At 40.7% G+C, this 18042-nt stretch overlaps 1 protein-coding gene across 1 annotated transcript in view; it reads left to right on the top strand.

Moving 5' to 3' along the window:
* Positions 1 to 18042, top strand: part of C7H11orf49 (chromosome 7 C11orf49 homolog) — an 85115-nt gene that overhangs the window by 28372 nt on the left and 38701 nt on the right. The gene's annotated exons all lie outside the window — the stretch shown is intronic.

The following is an 18042-nucleotide window of genomic DNA, read 5'->3' as shown; positions in this document are numbered from 1 at the left end:
CTGTTACCTTGACATTAAAATAATTAGCTAGGTTATTAACGCAGTACAAATACTGACACTTCACGCTGTGTTCTAATGCTCTAACGTTGTTAATAGGGAGATTGCCACAGGCAACTGTGATGGTGAGTTTAAAAAATGCTTGCAGCATAAAGTAGCCTAGGAGCACCTTGTTGCCAGTGCTACTTCCATTACAGAACAGCATGTCAAGCAACAACAGATCAGAGCTAGGACATTTGTGGGCCTGTGCATGGGGACGGGTAGAAGAAAAAAACATGCTGGGGTTGGTGGATGGGAGCAGACCCGATGGTTAGAATATAGGGTGTGGAGCATGAGGGAAGCAGGTGCTGAGATTATCAGGCATTTGGGGTACAGAGTGCTTCGACTAGGAGCCCTGCAGGAGGCAGAGTATATAGCAGTGTCGGGCTGTAGGGTGGTGAATGCTGCCACCAGAGTTCTGCCACAGCTAGTCCTGGCATGTCTCCTAGACGATGTTGCAGGATCCCTGATGGCTGTGAAAGGGGGACCACTGACAACTGTGTGACCTTTTCTCCAACCCTACCCGCAAGGAAAAAGCTCCAATGCCAAAATAACTACTCAGCACTGTACTATCTTGTCTAGCTATTCTTATACCACACTCAGTATATTAGGTATTATAGAACTGGCCAGAGTTCAAAATAAACTCATGTAACTACATGCAACTAAAATTATGTTTTGTTTCAGGTTTTAATTTAAGAAAATACAGTGAATGTTGCTGTACAAATATGAATTTTGGTGGGTTGTTTTTGCTATAAGCCTCACTAGTTTCAGGCTATTCAGCGTCACTTCTTGTCATGGGGAAGACTAGAACCATTTCTTAAATACAGATAAAACCTCACCTTCTGGCTAAACTTTGTCACACTTCTGCTCATGATGAACAAAGTTTGCAAGACTGTGAATAACAGCTTGGCTTTTTTGACATATACCATTTAGATCCTTGGAAACTAGTCAATTGTAGTTAAACATGGCAAAATCTGTAATTAGCTACTGAAGTGACTGACTATGCTGTCTGCTATGCCTTCTTCCCCGTGATAAGTACTTTCTTATGTTCTAAATAGTTTACGTTAGTTCAGGGATAATATTTTTAAGATTTCAGATAAATTGTATGGAACTAGTCTAACCAGTGTGTGGTGAGGACATACCTGATTTGAGGTCATAGTCAGGAAATATAAAGCGTAGACTCCCAGGACACATTTCTGTAGAAGAGTTAGAGATGATAGTGAAGAAGTCATCCACAAGAACTGCAGCTGCCAGTGGTAAACCTCGTGTTGACAAATTGAGAAGCCATCTGACAGAAAGTACCCACTGCTGTATGTTCAATGCAAGTTTTCATCAGGCTTCATCTATCTAGCATCTGAATTCAGCCAGATAATGGGAACCTGGATTTGTTGGAAAGAACCAAAAAGTTTTAGCTACATAGTATCTCCTTTCTCTTCGACTTTTAGCAGTCTTACAGAGTATGGAAAAGGTGGTGGAAGAAAATGTAATCACCAAGGTACTTTGCTCCCCCTTCCCCTTCACAGGAACAAAAGCTCAGGTGGATGTTACTATGCTTTGGTTGTGGCCTTAAAAGAGTTCAACATACATTTTTCTGACTATAAAGTCCAGTGGCTGCACTTTTTAATCTGAGTAAATATGACATGTTTACCTGTATGGCAAGGTTTTGGTAGCAGTGGGGGGTGGTGCAGTAGTGGCTTCTGTGAGAAGCTGCCAGAAGCTTCCCCTGTGTCCGATGGAGCCAATGCCAGACGGCTCCAAGACGGACCCACCGCTGGCCAAGCCCAAGCCCATCAGCGATGGTGGCAGTGCCTGTGGTATAGAGTATTTAAGAAGGAGGGGAAAATCAATTTAAAAACCCAAAACCTAACTGCAGCCCGAGCAAGGAGTGAGAAAGTGTGAGAGCAACAACTCTGCAGACACCCAGGTCAGTAGAGGAGGAGGAGGAGGAGAAGGTGCTCCAGGCACCGGAGCAGAGATTCTCCTGCAGCCCGTGATGAAGACCATGGTGAGGCAGGCTGTCCCCCTCAGCCCATGGAGGTCCATGGTGGAGCAGATCTCCACCTGCAGCCTGGGGAGGGTCCCACGCTGGAGCAGGTAGATGCAACTGAAGGAAACTGTGACCCTGTGGACAGCCTGTGCTGGAGCAGCTCCTGACAGGACCTGTGGCCCTGTGGGGAGAGGAGCCCCGGCTGGGGCAAGTTTGCTGGCAGGGCTTGTGACTCTGGGGGGGCCCCACGCTGGGGCAGTCTGTTCCTGAAGGACTGCACCCTGTGGGAGAGACCCAGACTTATTTTTCTCATTATCCTACTCTGATTTGGTTGGCAATAAATTAAACTAATTTCCTCCAAGCTGAGTCTGTTTTGCCCGTGACAGTTTCTTTTTTTTTCTGCTGAGTGGTCTCCCTGTCCTTATCTTGACCCGTGAAACTTTCATTGTATTTTCACTCCCTTGCCCAGTTGAGGAGGGGGAGTGATAGAGGGGCTTGGTGGGCACCAGGCATCCAGCCAGGGTCAACCCACCACAAGGAGGTAGGTAAGTTATGGAGTCCAGGTAAGAAATTCTGCTTAAGGTTATCCTATACTATGCAACAGAACATGAGAAATCAGAAGCAGTGTAGCTTGGATTAACGTTGATGTATTGCTTTTGAGACCTGAACTGATATCTTTCTGCATCTGTGTTAGGTGTATGGAGAGTTACTCATTGAACATCCTTTTCATTTCAATAGAATTCTGTGTGCAGAAAAGTTTGAAAATACACCCTTGGTTTTCTACAGCAAGATTCTGTTCTGTCCCAGTTTTCCCTCCTGGGTTTGTTTCTGGGGAGGAATTGCCCTGTGCTTCAGTATTTTCGTTGATTTATGTATGTGAAGAGCGATGAAGGCATCTTTTTTCTTCCTTTGTCAAAAGTATTATGTTCGCTAACTTTCACGTCTCCCAGAATGTTCTTGTTTTAATTTATTCCTTTGCTATAAAAGTGATTACTGCTATTTTCCCCTTTCAGTGATTTTAACCTCAATTCCACATTTGAATGTCTGTTTTAGGAGTGAGTGGTGGCTTTTTCTTAGTTTTGTCCATCTGTGGAGGGTGTCCCTGATAAACTGCATAAATGCCAACCCTGTGAGGCTATAGGCCAACATAATAAATGAGAACTTGCATCAAAGCTTGCACCCTGGCTGGAGGGGGGAGTAAGGGAGAATAAAATTAAAGATATAAAGAATAAAATAAAAATCTGACGATGCAATTTCCAAGCTTATACAAACTTAAAAAAAACCCAAGAAAACAAAACCTCCACCTTTCCACTTCTTAGTGTTTAATTGGGTTTTCAGAAAAGTAGACAATATCTCACAAATGAGTGAATTGATTTCTTAATCTGGCTCGTCAGTGCAGGGAAATTTACTGCTTTGTCTATCGGTCTTGAAATAACATGCCTTGACTTGGAATATGTACCTTGTTCACCCAAGCAGATGCATCTAGCCATGAGCTCTCAAAAGGCCAACAAGGAAAGAAATCTATCTCAACAGAAGCAATACTTAGATGTAACAATCCGTGTATGTGCAGAACCATGTATACACTAATTGAAGTGCACTAATATTATTGTTTCTCTTGGGAAATTAATGTAGATGTTAGTTTTCTACTTAATTTCTTCTCTTTTTGAATTACTGGAAAGTAGTTCTTCATGGAGAGATGCAGCAGCTTTTATGTTACATTTTTCTGTGTTAGCCCTGCTACTTGATGGGTTCTAGTTACATTGCCCTTCATAACTCCTTTTGTTTGGAGACTAGATTTATTTTTCTTTTTGTCTAAATAGCAAGGAAAATTTACTAGCTTTACTAAACGTGATAGTTACATAATACACTTCAAAAAGTAAAGAAAAAGTTTGTTGTTTGGTTTTTTTAAAAAAAAGATTTCTGTTTGATGATATGCTCGATCTGTTTCTGTACAGGATTTCCCACTGGGCTTGGAAACTATAGCAGGATGCAGAGTTCTGTTTTCAAGTATGCATAAGAATATCTGGGATTCCATGCACTGGGGAAAAAAAATTAGCTTATTTTAGAATGTGATCCAGTGTCAAGAAACTGGGGTGGACTTCACAAAATTTCTTCCCTCCCTTAAACACTTACCAATGATATGCAACACCCATAGAAGTGGTTAGAAGACAGCTAGCTTTTGTGTTGAGAAGCACAGAACATAATGCTCAGTTAGCAACAGATTTCCCTGCAGAGGAAAGCAAAATGACCAGAAGTCTTGTTTCCCCTCTGCTTATGCTTAAATTGACCTCTTGGAATCTAGCTGACCTGCTCTTTTGAATTGTCTGTTCCTCAGGACTCTTTAATTAAAACTGTGCTTTCTCAGTTTAAACAGCCCCTGCAGAGTTCTGCTGTGAAGCTTCATAAGGTCAACATATGCCTCTCCCAACCCCCATGGCTTTCATGTCTTGTTGGTTCTCTGTTTTTAATTAAAAAGATTTTTCCTTAAATGCTTTCCAGCCAATTAGAGAAATTTTGCACTGAGAAACTTGTTCCAGGCCTGATGTATTGAGAAGTGAACAGAAAGCTCAGTCAGGACCATTGGCACTTTTTTCTAGAGCGCCAGCTTTCGCTGGTGCTTTTCAACAGCTTTTCTCTCTTTTTATTATTTTTTTTTTTCTCCACACCCCCTTACCCCCCTGGCAATTTAAAATTGTTTCCAGCAAAAATAGCTGCTGTTTGATACCTTAGATGTAGCCCTGAAATTGTTCAACACCAGATACAGGATCTTTTCCTTCCACTCTGGGGTGATTGTTACTTTATTTAGATGCACGTGGCACAGAACTGCTGCAGAAAGTATGTTGGACTTTATTGGTTGGGGATCCTTTTTGCAGACTCGTACCTCCCCTTCAGACAAAAAGTACTGTTACTGCTCTTATTGAAATAAAATCTTATAAACGCTCCTTGTTTCTTTCACATCCATCACATGGGGTAATGGCTGCCTCTTTGCTTGTGCGTACTTGAATTAGGAAATTAGAAGCCTGACCACCTCTGGAGCTTGCAGAAGGGAGGCTTACCATAGCCACACATACATGGAATGAGTCACAGAGTAAGAAGAGCGGTGTGTCTCTCTGACTAGTTCTTCTTGAGTTTGCCAGGAAGGCTAAATTCCTTATAAGAATTAAAGAAATGTCCTATGCATGTGAGTCACGTAACCTGGAGATTGAGAAGAACTAGAAGGACCACTGTTACCACAGCTCTTTATTGAAAGATGCTATTTTAATGCATTTTGCTGACAAGATTACTTTCTTGAGGTTCCAAAACCCCTTCCTTCACTAGTGTCCTTCTAATGCTTCCACATGTAACTCTTTATATTAAATTCCTCCCTCTTTTTTTTTTTTTTTATTCCCTCCCTTGTAAGCTGTTACACTCGTCTCCATTTATAGCTTAGCCAATCTGTTTGGTGTGATGCATAGAGCAATAGAGCGATGATCACAGCAAATGTCAGAATCTTCTGCCCTTTCCCTTCTGTTATTAAAATCAAATCAGATCTCTATACCATGTTATTGTAGGAGAGTTTTTATGAATCAGTAAGGTCTCATAGTATGTCCTAAAGATAATTAAGCTGTGGTTTTTAATGTAGTGTTCTCTGGAAGCTTATCCTGCAGTGAAATAGCCTTGGTTGAAATGATTGATCTCCAGCCTTTATTCACTTCGTGGTTCCTTTGCCCCACAATTATACCTGTTGCTATTTATGATTTATCAGCGTAGCTCTGCCTGGAACCACTGATGACTGGAATATCAGGATTTCTGAAGATGGGGAAAAATAACTGGAGGATTAAATTTTAGACACGGTGAGGTATATCTACAAGTATTGTAAGTTAAAACATTTACATTATGTAGATCTAAATGCAAATGATTACTGCAGCTTAGAAGTAGTAGCATGGGGTCAGTGATGAAGTCTTCATCTAGCGTCTCCCTGCACTCAGCTCATACCATTCTGTCCATGCGGTTTGTGAAATTAAAAGTAGTATACTGGAAGTCGTCTTTATCTAACCAGGTTTTGGGTTTCCCCCTCAGTATTACATTTCCTTTCAACTATATCTCTGTACCTGCAACAGCTCATTTAATTTCCAAATGTTTTTTCAACTGGCTATTTTGTATCTTTTGACAGTTCTTCACCAGTTGTGTCATTGGCAAATTGAATTAATATGTTCTTTACTTTTTGTCCCAGTTGAGTGAAGCATTCAGATGAGCTTACGTACAGTGATTACTTTTGCATTCTGCTAAGCAATTATCCAAAATTCAACTGGTAATTATTATTACCATTTGCTTTGCAGTCTTTTGGCAAGTTTCCCATCCCTATGACAGCATTCTTATTCAAACCAACAGAAATGGATTTTTTCAATTAAGACTTTTTTAGGTTCCAATGTGGGACTGAAAAGTTAGTATTCCAGATTGTGGGGAAGTTCCCTGGAATTAAACTAGTTATAAATAGTGTGATCTGGGCTGGGATTCTGAATGCTCCGTGTTTCCACTTAAGTCTATCTCTTGTCTCACTTCTGACAAGTCTTGAGAGATCTGTGCACTGCATATGCATAGGCGATCATCCAGTAGAAGGTCTATGAAGCATTAGCTTTATTAGCTAGCATGTTTTGTGTTTCTGGTCTGCTCTTTGGCAGCAGAGATATTGAAAGGGAGAGAAGGAGGTAGAGGAACGAGATTAAAATCTTGTGTTCTTTTGATTCCTTATACTGTGACTTTCTGTAAAGAGGTTGTAAGAAAATAAGAGCCCATGACCACTTTCAACCCACTGTTGGAGTTTAACCTACCCAAAGATGTGAAAGTGCCTGGACTGAGGAAAGAATTATCTTCATCCCTTGTCAGTGAACCATAAAACATACCACTCCCCAAGCTGTTGGCTTCAAGAGTATGTCTGTGCTGTGTAATGCGATGTTTGTATAGACAGTATAAGCTCAGGGTTGGTATTTCCATATGGTACAACTCAGCACTATCTCAAGATACTAGCTTGGGTCCTGGAAGTGCAGAGCTGTATTTCTTTTACAGCAGCCTGAGACTAGCTAATCTGTCTCAGCAGGTCAGCTAACACATGGGGAGTATTGTTACGGTGTGTCCACTTAGCTCCTTGCTGCAGAATAAATAAACTCTTGCATCTCCGTTGAGCTACTGTGAGCAGTGTACGATGCAGTCTGACAAAGAGCACTACAAAGAGCATGTGTGTTCTGGTTCGCTGTGAACAGAAGAGTAAGGACCCTCCTTTACATACATGCAATTACTTCTTCTAAGTAGCCTAGGTGCTAGAGAAGCCATAAATGAAGAGATAACTACCTTTTTTAATATCTCTCTTGAAGTACGGTTGTCCAGCTGCACAGAAAATCTCTGAACCAGTAGTAATTGTGTCTCTGTTGTCCCAGCTGCATCTTGTAGGTTTTCTCTCTGGTGGTCTCGTTATTCATAGTTTCCATTATCACGAATTCATTTTCTAGCTTTCCTAAGTTAACTTGCCTGATTTATATACTGTGCTCCTCACTCTAGAGTCTGTCTCCCCTATTGGGTCATGCAGGCCTGACCTGTATCTAGAAGCTTTTTGCCTGTTGGTTGATTGTGTATTTGCACAACTACTGTCTTTCACCCTCTGTTCTTCCCCTTCATATATTAGTTATACTCACAAAAACTTTAAATTCAGTTAATCTTATAAAATAAGCTTGGGAGTGCCATTTATTTCATGTGAGGAACTGGTTTTTCCCTATGGTGTTAAAAGGACTGATGTGAACTGAATTCTGTTTCTGCAACTATGTTACTGAACTCTTCCAGCAAACCTTGTCTTGTTGAGCAAGATAATTGGTACCTACAAACTCATAATCTCTTAGGAATTCCCTACTCTGTGCTTCGTTCTGAGGCCTTGCTGTCATTCGGTATGTGTGACTAAAGGTGTGATGTTGAATGAGTTTAGATAAACAGTACAGCTGTGCTTATGTGTAGTTCTTGCATCACTTTAAAGTTGCCTTACGTCCAGAAATGTCGGTAAATCTGGTTTAAATCAGTATGATCATGAATAAAGGTGTTGTATATGATTAAAAGAATTGTTGGTTTATGCTCTGCTACGTGCCTTTCAAGAACCTTAGATGAGTATCAGCATGAAGTGATCTGCATGCATGATTACTACTTTGATATACCACTACTACTTTGTGAAATGGGAATAAAGTAGTACTATGGAAAACCTGTAATCTGCAAATGAGTTATGAAATGTAGTAGGCAATATTTATAAATTAAGCTTGATCCATTTTGAATTTGTTGCAGGGACGTAATTTGGGTGAGGTACAGTCTGATACCTTCCTTTATTAGCTGAGCTGAGAGTGATTTGCATTCCCTGCTATTACTAAACATGCATCTCATCACCTCCATTGGCACAATGGACCTTTCTTCAGCTTGGAGGAGGAGATACTTGAATATCAACGAGCTCTTCTCATCCCCTTTTTCCCTCTGGAGCCATATCCCATGGGAATCTTCAAAGCAGATCTCTGAATACATTAAAGTCTGCTCTCCTAAAACTCAGGGTTGTGGTCCTGCTTTTTGCCGGGTAGATAAATTCCTGAAAGCTTCATGAAATGGTTTTCAGGTATAAAGACAAAGACCTTAGAAATACTTCAGGCATAGGAAAAACTTCCATAGAAGTTTACACCTTCCTAGACTTCAGTGTCAGTTAGCCAAAACCCACAAATCTGTAGGATAAAAGCTTTACTAGTTATAGTGCTCACAGAGATACTTGTCAAATCTTGTCTTCTCTGACGTTTTCCTACATTAAGCTTTAGTCCTAGGTGCAGTCAAAATTGACGTCAGCTGATTTAATAAACTGGTATAGATTCCCCAGTAGAAGTTGTAAAGGAGTAACTTGGTGAACCTGGTGTTGCTTAATAGAAGAAGCAATAGAATCAAGAGGGGCTGAAGTGTACACAGGAGTACATAGTAAACCTAAATGAAACCAAACATTTAAGAAGGAATGTTTTGGGTTTTTTGTCTGTTGGAAAGTGCAAGTATGTCACGTTCCAAAGTGTTACTAGTGTTTGTTTTCATAGAGGGAGGAGAGATGTTCGGAAAGGCAGTATTGTCCTGAATGGAATTTCAACCCTTCCCCTTTCGTTCTTTTGCGCCATAGGACAAACTTTCATTCTGAACTATATTCACCCCTACCTCTAGTCCGGTCTTTACCTGCCTATTTTTTTATTATTTTCTATCATTATACTATCCTCCTGTGTTTATCTGTCTGTTCTTATTATCTGTTTCTCAAATACTGGTTCCCTTCTAGACCAGGTATCTGGTTATCTATTACTACTTCGCTCTTTACTCCTGTTGGAGTTAAGTTATTGTATGTTCAAAGTTCTTACCTACCTTCCAGTCAAATTTCACTTACATAATTTCCAGAATAACTTACACATTATCTGAAAGGACTTCAAGCTGTTTCTGCATCACTATCTTACGTCAGAAACAAAGCTGTTTCTTTATTTCCTCTTTCTCTCATGCCTACTCCCCATGCTGCTAATAGGTATTTCTTCATTTCTGCCAGCAGTGGCAGAGGGATGGCTGTGCTATGCAAAGTTACAACACAATGCGGGTGCTAGTCAATACCATTAGGATACTGACCAGTTAATATTGCAGCTTATTCCTGAAAAAAAATTTATTTTTTCTGTCTACTCTGATTGGAAACGTCTTTTATCAAACCCTTGAAATGACTGAGCAGACATAATTGTCCTTTAAGGTGCTGAGAAGTGTTTTATGGCTTTCTTCTGTGATGGACAGAACCTCAAATGTGATGTCTCAGTTTCAGAATGCTGATTAATGATGACGCTTTTCTGTACCTGCTGTCTGAGGATCTCCAGGTATTTTACAGATGTTAAGGAATGAAGCTTCCCAAGTACCTTGGCAATACTATTTTCACTGTACTGTTCCAGGAAGTGAGACAGAGAAATGAAATGACTAGCTGAAGTTCACATAGAGGCAAAACCAAGATGTGTGGCTTTTTGATATTATGAATTCAATTTTATATGCTAAAATTGTATTTTTCTTACAGATAAGCCTTCTTTTACCCTGAGACAAGCAGGAAAACACATGCTAGTATAAGGCAGTATCATTTAGACAAATTGTTTGTAAGAATCTTTCATCTTTTTTCTTTTAAGAAATTTTGAGAATAATCATTGCCTTACTCAGAATAGTAGATCACTGTGTGTGTCCTACATGGGATGATGTACAGTGTTTTTTTAGCTGTTTTCAGGCGTGACGTTATAGTGCCCTTCCCTACTTACTTCTCTAGCCAAAGTCTTTAGAGCAAGATAGAAGGTCAGATTAGTTAACATGTGTCATCAAGTTCATTATCTCTGTTGTAGAACCACATGCTCAGTGTCACTTTCACAACAATCCTTCCCTCTTCAGGAGCGGAAGGCAATGTGTGTGCATTAGTAATGTATACTCTCTGAAAGTACCTAGGCTCCTAAGCGTTCTGGTATTTAGCTGGTAACTGTATCACTTGGAAAGCCAATCTCAGCGTGCAGAAGCTGCTTGCTTCTAAAGTAAAATTGGCAAGAGATTTTCCCGTTTGAAGGAGCTCAAAATAGAAACTACTTTATATGCTGGAGTGTCTTCTTTATTCATCTTCCCTCATTGTAAATTCAGAATATTTCCCTTTTGTATAGAGGTTGCAGGCTTTTGTTGTTTTTCCATAGCTTCAAAGTACTAACTAGTAGAGTCTTGTTCAAGCATGTTTTTCTTCAAGGGACCACCTTATAAAAAAGTGTGCTGTTCGTTCCCCATAGGTCCAGTCTGCTAGGTGAGTTGCACATAATGTCTAGTGAAAGATTTCCTAAACACGTCTGTTCTGTGAAGGACCATCTTCTGAGTACTTTTGTTAAAACAGTGAAACACCGAAACCTGGAACTTGATCTGGCTCTGTTACTTCTCGCTGTTTATCTGGAAACACAGGCTTAAAAGCCAAGCTCTGGATCTGAAACCCAGCAAAGTGGGATTTTGGCATTTGCTCTCATGGGCTGCTGCACAGGGAAGTTGACTATGTGCACTCGTGTAGCTAAAGCCAAAGCTGAAGAATACCTGCTAGAGCTTGTCCCTTGTAGCAGCTTGTGTCCATCATATCTTCTCCTATGAGTATACAAGTGTGATGCCCAAACTAGAAATCTATTTTTCACAGGCTTCTTTGGTAGCCAACAGATAATGCCTGATCCATAGTGCAGTTTTGAACAGTTCAGGTGGGATCCTGGCCAAAAGTCACTCTCTGGCAATCTTTTTCTTTATTGATTATGTTAGGAGTTTAGGTAGAGCAGCCTTTTCATTTAGGACCTAAGTTTGGAGCCTGATGTTAGGCAACACAAACATTACTCTTCCACTCTGCATTTCAAAGTTCAGATCAATAAGTTAAACCCTTAGGAAAATATGTCTTCCTAATGATGCTGTGTTATTTCATTTTAGTTTGGCACTCACTATTCCATAATGCTCATGAATAAACCTTTTAGGAAAGTTTTTGATTCCATGATGATTTTCTTCCTTTATAAATCTTCCATAACTTTTGTATCTAAAGTATCCCATAAGCAAAGCAAGTGAGAGTGAGTAGTATATTAAATCTTATTAGACTAGAGGAGTTAAGAAACAAATCAATAGTCACTGAAATAAAACTTGTAATTAAGTATTTCCTTTGAATCCTAGCTAAGACATCTTGCAGAACTAATTTTAAAGGAAAAAAATAATCCAGTGAAATACTACGTATCTGTTTCTCAGAAAGTACACACTGCCAGTTTAGCAATTGTGGTGAATTGCCTCTGGCTGGACACGAGATGCCCACCAAAACTGCTCTGTCACTCCTCCTCAGCTGGATGGGGGAGAGAAAATACAATGAAAGGCTCAGGGGTCGAGATAAGAATGGGGAGAGATCACTCACCAATTACCCTCACGGGCAAAATAGGCTACGGTCCAGCCTCCTTTGGGTGCACCCCCTTGCTCCAGCGTGGGACCCTCCCCAGGCTGCAGGTGGAGATCTGCTCCACCATGGACCTCTATGGGCTGAGGGGGACAGCCTGCCTCACCATGGTCTTCATCACGGGCTGCAGGAGAATCTCTGCTCCGGTGCCTGGAGCACCTCCTCCTCCTCCTCCTCCTCTACTGACCTGGGTGTCTGCAGAGTTGTTGCTCTCACACTTTCTCACTCCTTGCTCAGGCTGCAGTTGTGTGGTTGGGTTTTTGTGTTGGTTTTTTTTGTTGTTTTTTTTTAATTGATTTTCCCCTCCTTCTTAAATACTCTATACCACAGGCACTGCCACCATCGCTGATGGGCTTGGGCTTGGCCAGCGGTGGGTCCGTCTTGGAGCCGTCTGGCATTGGCTCCATCGGACACAGGGGAAGCTTCTGGCAGCTTCTCACAGAAGCCACTTCTGTAGTGGCCCCCCACGGACCCCCTTGCCATTCAAACTCAATATACAGACGTAGCAATTAAACATGGTTAATAAGGGAAGCAGGTTTTTTAAGATGTAATACAGCTACTGAAAACTTTGTTCATTATTTCTTTTAGCTTTGTCTTTTAGAAGAATGTATCTGCACCATCCCTTTACACACCCTCACATGCACATGCAAAGTGTGGAGCTTTGTTTTATAATGTCTTATACTGATTTAAAATAAACTGGATTAGTTCTTTGGTACTCAAAATATTATTTCAGGTAAGAGGCATGCTTTAGGTGTATGTAAAGTGAATCCATAGGCAAATAGCCAACGCTGAATAGAAATCTGACATTTTTTTGTTGATGGCAAGTGGCATTTTTTTCCCTTCTGTGCTCTCTTGGTTGTATTTCATCTGCTGGAGTAAATGTGAGACAAGCAAAGAAATTCAAACTGGCAACTCCTGAATCCTAATCTTGTTAATGTGGGACTTGGAGCAAATCACTTAATCTCAATGTACCTTTGTTTTTCTATTTATAACCTGGATTTCCACCTGTTGGATTAAAATAAGTAGTCCTTGGATGTATAGGTTTTGGCTGGATAGGTAAAACTTGAGACTACGTAGGTATCAGTATAGATCAAATTTGATGGAACCAAGGCCTTAATGAGCTCTCACTTCTTTATTAGTGGTAAGCAGTTAATTTTAGACAGATGCATGTAAACTTCCTTGCAGCTTCTTTCCATTAAAATAATTTAACTCTTCTTTAAATACACAGAAAATAGTGTGTAAAACAGTAAAAGCATTTGAAATTTAAAAACTTTAATATAAAAAAAACCCTTTAATATCAGCCTTCCTTTTCTTCTTCCCACCTCCCACTCCTCCTGTTCCCCAATTTAGACTCAGAAGTTTTTTCCTATGGGAATTTTTCTCCTTTTAATAGTTCTTTGTATGATATTAAAATCACTTCTGGAGGAAGGAAGAAAAGATTTTATGATAGTTAGAACTGGATTTCAAGAGCTATATCTATTAATGTGAAAACTAACCAAACCTGCCGTGAGGAAGTATGAAAGGGGCGGCTCCGTTTGTTGTGGTTTGGTTGCGGGAGGTTGTCACGCGCAATGTATGCGATCATCAGGAAGTCTTTCAGACCTAGCATAGTCTCAGCAGAGGGTGAGTTGGACCATTGATTTATTTTTTTTCAGCCAGACAGTTAAAATTTGTTGCTTTGCTTTGACACTTTGCTTACTCTCTTTGAGTATTTGCCAAATGTTTAATTAAAAATTAGGTGTTGGTCAAATACATCTGATACTTAATTTGTGGATATTTGTATGATTCTATTTCTGATTGGTACAAGATGAACATATTAAAAACCTAAAACCTCAGGTTATGAAAGTGACATTGTAGAATCAAGTCGATGATCTTAATTTTTGAGGATTTTTTTACGTAACATGGATATAGGTAGAGAGGAGTTTTACTTTTTACTCACTTGTGACAACTCTGCAGGGCACAGACTTCAGTGTTAGACCTCAGACTTTAGTATATGACAAGTGGTGCTCCTCAGGGGTCATTATTGGCACTGGTGCTGCTTAACATCTTTGTTGGCATGAACAGTGGGATTGAGTGCTCCCTTAGCAAGTTTGCTGACCATGCGAAGCTCTGTGGTGTGTTCAACATGCTGAAGGGAAGGGATGCCATCCAGAGGGACATTGACAGGTTTGAGAGGTGGACCTGTGCAAACCTCGTGGAGTCCAGCAAGGCCAAGTGCAAGGTCCTGCACGTGGGTCAGGGCAATCCCAAGCACGAATACAGGCTGGGTGGGGAATGGATTGAGAGCAGCCCTGAGGAGAAGGACTTGGGGGTGTTGGTAGATGAGAGGCTCAACGTGGCCTGGCAATGTGCACCTGCAGCCCAGAAAGCCACCCGTATCCTGGGCTGCATCAGAAGAAGTGCAGTCATCGGGCCGAGGGAGGTGATTCTCCCCCTCGGTTCCACTCTTGCAAGGCCCCACCTGCAGTACTGTGTTCAGCTCTGGGGCTCCCAGCAGAAGGACGCAGACCTGTTGGAGTGAGTCCAGAGGAGGGGCACAAAGGATAGTCTGTGACCACAGGCTGGGAGAGCTGGGGTTGTCCAGCCTGGGGAAGAGATGACTCCAGGGAGACCTTACAGCAGCTCCCAGTACCTAAAGGGGCCAACAGGAAAGGTGGAGAGGGGCTTTTTACAAGGGCATGGAGTGATAGGACAAGGGGGAATGGCTTTAAAATGAAAGAGGATAGATTTTCATTAGTTATCAGGAGGAAATTCTTCCCTGTGAGGGTGGCGAGGTGCTGGCCCAGGCTGCCCAGAGCAGCTGTGGCTGCCCCATCCCTGGCAGTGTCCAAGGCCAGGCTGGACGGGGCTGGAGGTAACCTGGGCTGGTGGGAGGTGTCCCTGCCCGTGGCGGGGGGTGGGAGCTAGGTGGTCTTCAAGGTCCCTTCCAACCCAATCTATGTATTCAGTCACTCCCAAGGAATGGCTGTAAGGTATTTTGAGAAGAGGCTTAGGTAAGTGTTAAGTTAATCTAATATTTTAAGCAGCCTCAAAACACTGGATATTTGTTTGCTAGTAAGTTAATTCTCTATGTATGTAAATAATTAGAAAATTATTTGACTTGCAAGGGCATTTGCAGGCAACATAGCAAAAGGAATTTACATAATGCCTAAAGTTACACAACAGTGATCAATATGAAACCAGAGTGTAGTTGTAATTGACTCTGGAGGAGCCTGAATCATCAGGGAGTTAACTTTGGGTCATCAAACATACTCCTTACAGCCTAGTCTGTGTGGAACATTATTGTTCAAGTTATGGACAGAAGTTATTCTAAAATCTTATTCTCAGGCTAGGTAGCTTTTTGAGGAAATACAAGCAAAAATAAATAAATCCAAGATGAAATAGCTTGTATGTCTGCAGAAGAGATGATTTAAAGAAAGCGTCAAGAGAATTTTCTTCAAAATCCTGAGTTTTTAAGTTACGGAGGTATCCAGGAGTGACTTTTCTACTCTTCAGGAACCTTGTTTGGGTAACTTTGAAGTTGAAATGGTTTCAAGGTAAATGCAGATATGACAGACTAATATTATCCTTGAGCTGTAAAGAAAAATTAACATTATAGTTGCCTTCCATGATGATTTTGAGGCGAAACAAAGCTAAATAAGCAAAACAGCAACACTGAAATAATTGTAAGTGACAACGTCTCACAGAAAATACCTTAGATTTAGACTCTGAGACTGGCTCCCATCTTCTGTAATTGGAAGTGCAACACAGAACTTCTTGAGACTTGAATGCAACTGGAGCGGTGTACAGGCTGCTGATTTTTCTGCACAAGTATTTATTTTCCCTTTGCTAACCAATGGATTGTCCAGATACATGCTCAGTACAGTGTTCTTCTATCATTTCACTGCCTCTGTAATGAATTGTTTTAAAGCTTATTTTTAACTCAGATCACTTTGGTAATCAGGTATATGACACAGCTACTCAAACAGCTGGTTTGGCAAACTGAAAGAGCAGTGAACTGTGCCAGACGAGGTGGAGGTGAGAAATTGTCAAGTTTGCTACCAAGGAAATAGATATTGGTATTCAATCTTCAGTGAACAAATTGAAACCTATCTGATGAAATACACATGCTTTTGTTCTACTGAATGCTATGTGTGTGTTTCAGCTGATTCTTAGAACTATAAACATGATCATTTGCAATTTTTCACTACATTGTTTTAAACAAAAAATTTCAAACAAAAATATTTGTATGAAAAATCAGGACTTGCCTCTAGTCCCGATGTCTCTACTTTAATATAGAAGCAGGCCACAAAATACAAATGCGATTCTAATAGATAACTTGAAAAAAATTTATTCAATTACTTTTAACCAACATACTCTACCTCTCCTTGCCATGGTAGTTATAAATGAAAACTAATTCTGGTTTAAAGCTCCCCTTCGCCTACCAGACTAAGTTAAGTAGCTTTTGATGGATGTCTGACATAAAATTACACAGTGAATGTAGCAGAAAGCGAGGAAGTTTGGGCATAAGTGACAGTAAATGCTGTTGACTTATTTATAATGCTGAAATGAAAATTAATAAATTAGGGGAGGGGAAGAACTCTTGTGTGGTGTTTAATCCAAGCTGAGCTGGATTTTGGGTAGGCTATCATTACAAACAACCTTTTTTTTTTTTTTTTCCTTCTCTTTCTTTCTTCCCCCCTTCTCCTAAAACCACCAGAAGATGAACAGCACATACATATTCTTCTCTGAAATCATGCCAGTGGATCAGACCCAAATGGATGAATGGGACGAGATGGAAATTAATTGGGTGACTTTTCACAGAATTCAGTTTAGGCTTTAACTGAACTGCTTCAGATTCCACTAGAGTTAATATCTTTGAAAGCTGTTGCAGCGTTTGTCTTCCCATATTTGCATGCATAACTATATTCTTTCTTTTCCAGTCATGCTAGCATACAGGTGAGATCCTGACAGGATACTGTGTTCTCCAGTTTTAGCCTGGTCTGGATGTTACTTGTACAAGAAATCCTTTCGTTCTTTTCTTTTAGAGTTTTAGCATGTGACTTGCATGCTTGAGTGCCAAAAGAAGTCTAGGGATCACTAAAACGTCATGATAGTTCAATTGCTTTTTAACTCAGTTGTGTACGCGCTTTATTGCAAGCTTTGGATGCACTGAATAAATAAATTCTGATAAAACTACAGCATGCAATGCCTTTGCTTCCAAGTAGTGTCAAGTGATTTGGAAAAGGCCAAAAGTGCCATTATGGATCGATAGGAGCTTGGAAGACAACAAAAGGGAGGCAAATGACTTCACTGGTTTTGAAGGGGTTTCAAATTCTGAAGAATTTTAAGTTTTTACTTGTTGAAAAGCAAAGTCTCAATCCCAGAATGTTTTACCTGCATCACAGTTGAGTCTGAAGAAGCTGCCCAGTAACTACATTATCTGTGTAGGCTTTCTCTAGCATGCAGACAAGGGTGTTGTAGTAGAGAGATTTTTCTTGTTGGGGTTTTGGGTTTTTTGGGGGGGGTGGTGAGGCGATGTGGAAGCGTGGTATATTGCATTATTTCTTAATGCAGCCATCTTCAATTATAAGTACAGGAGCAGGTTAGAGCACAGAGATAACCTGTTCCTTGGCATTTTTTGGCAGTTGAGTATCTGAGCATGTACCTTTGTTGATGGAACAGCTTAGTTTCTGTGTGTGAGTTCAAGTATCTGAATAACTGGCAGCTGGGTCTTCTCCCTGTAAAATTGCAGGCATTCTTCTCATATCATGCTATCCTCCCTTGCATTCCCTCTTGTTGGCTTCAGTCCCTCCCTGAAATCTTCTGTTTCAAGGGCAGAGTCTGCCAAGGGTGCATTGGCAAGAAAAGCGAATTCTCCCCCTGAAGAGCTGGTGTCACTCATTAGGATGTGAGAAGAGTGGCTGTAAATAAACAACAAATTATGTTGAGTTCTGTGTAGTATTAATTCTAGAAATGTATAAAAGGACATGCAGCTGGCTGGATAAGGTAGAGATACTATTATTGTTTAGAAAGAAGCGATCCCTGCACCCAGTGAAAT

This window comes from Falco naumanni, chromosome 7, assembly GCF_017639655.2.
Source record: "Falco naumanni isolate bFalNau1 chromosome 7, bFalNau1.pat, whole genome shotgun sequence".
NCBI classification, from domain to species: domain Eukaryota; kingdom Metazoa; phylum Chordata; class Aves; order Falconiformes; family Falconidae; genus Falco; species Falco naumanni.
The sequence above is the reverse complement of the archived record's forward strand: the minus strand, read 5'-3'. Positions and strand labels throughout refer to the sequence as shown.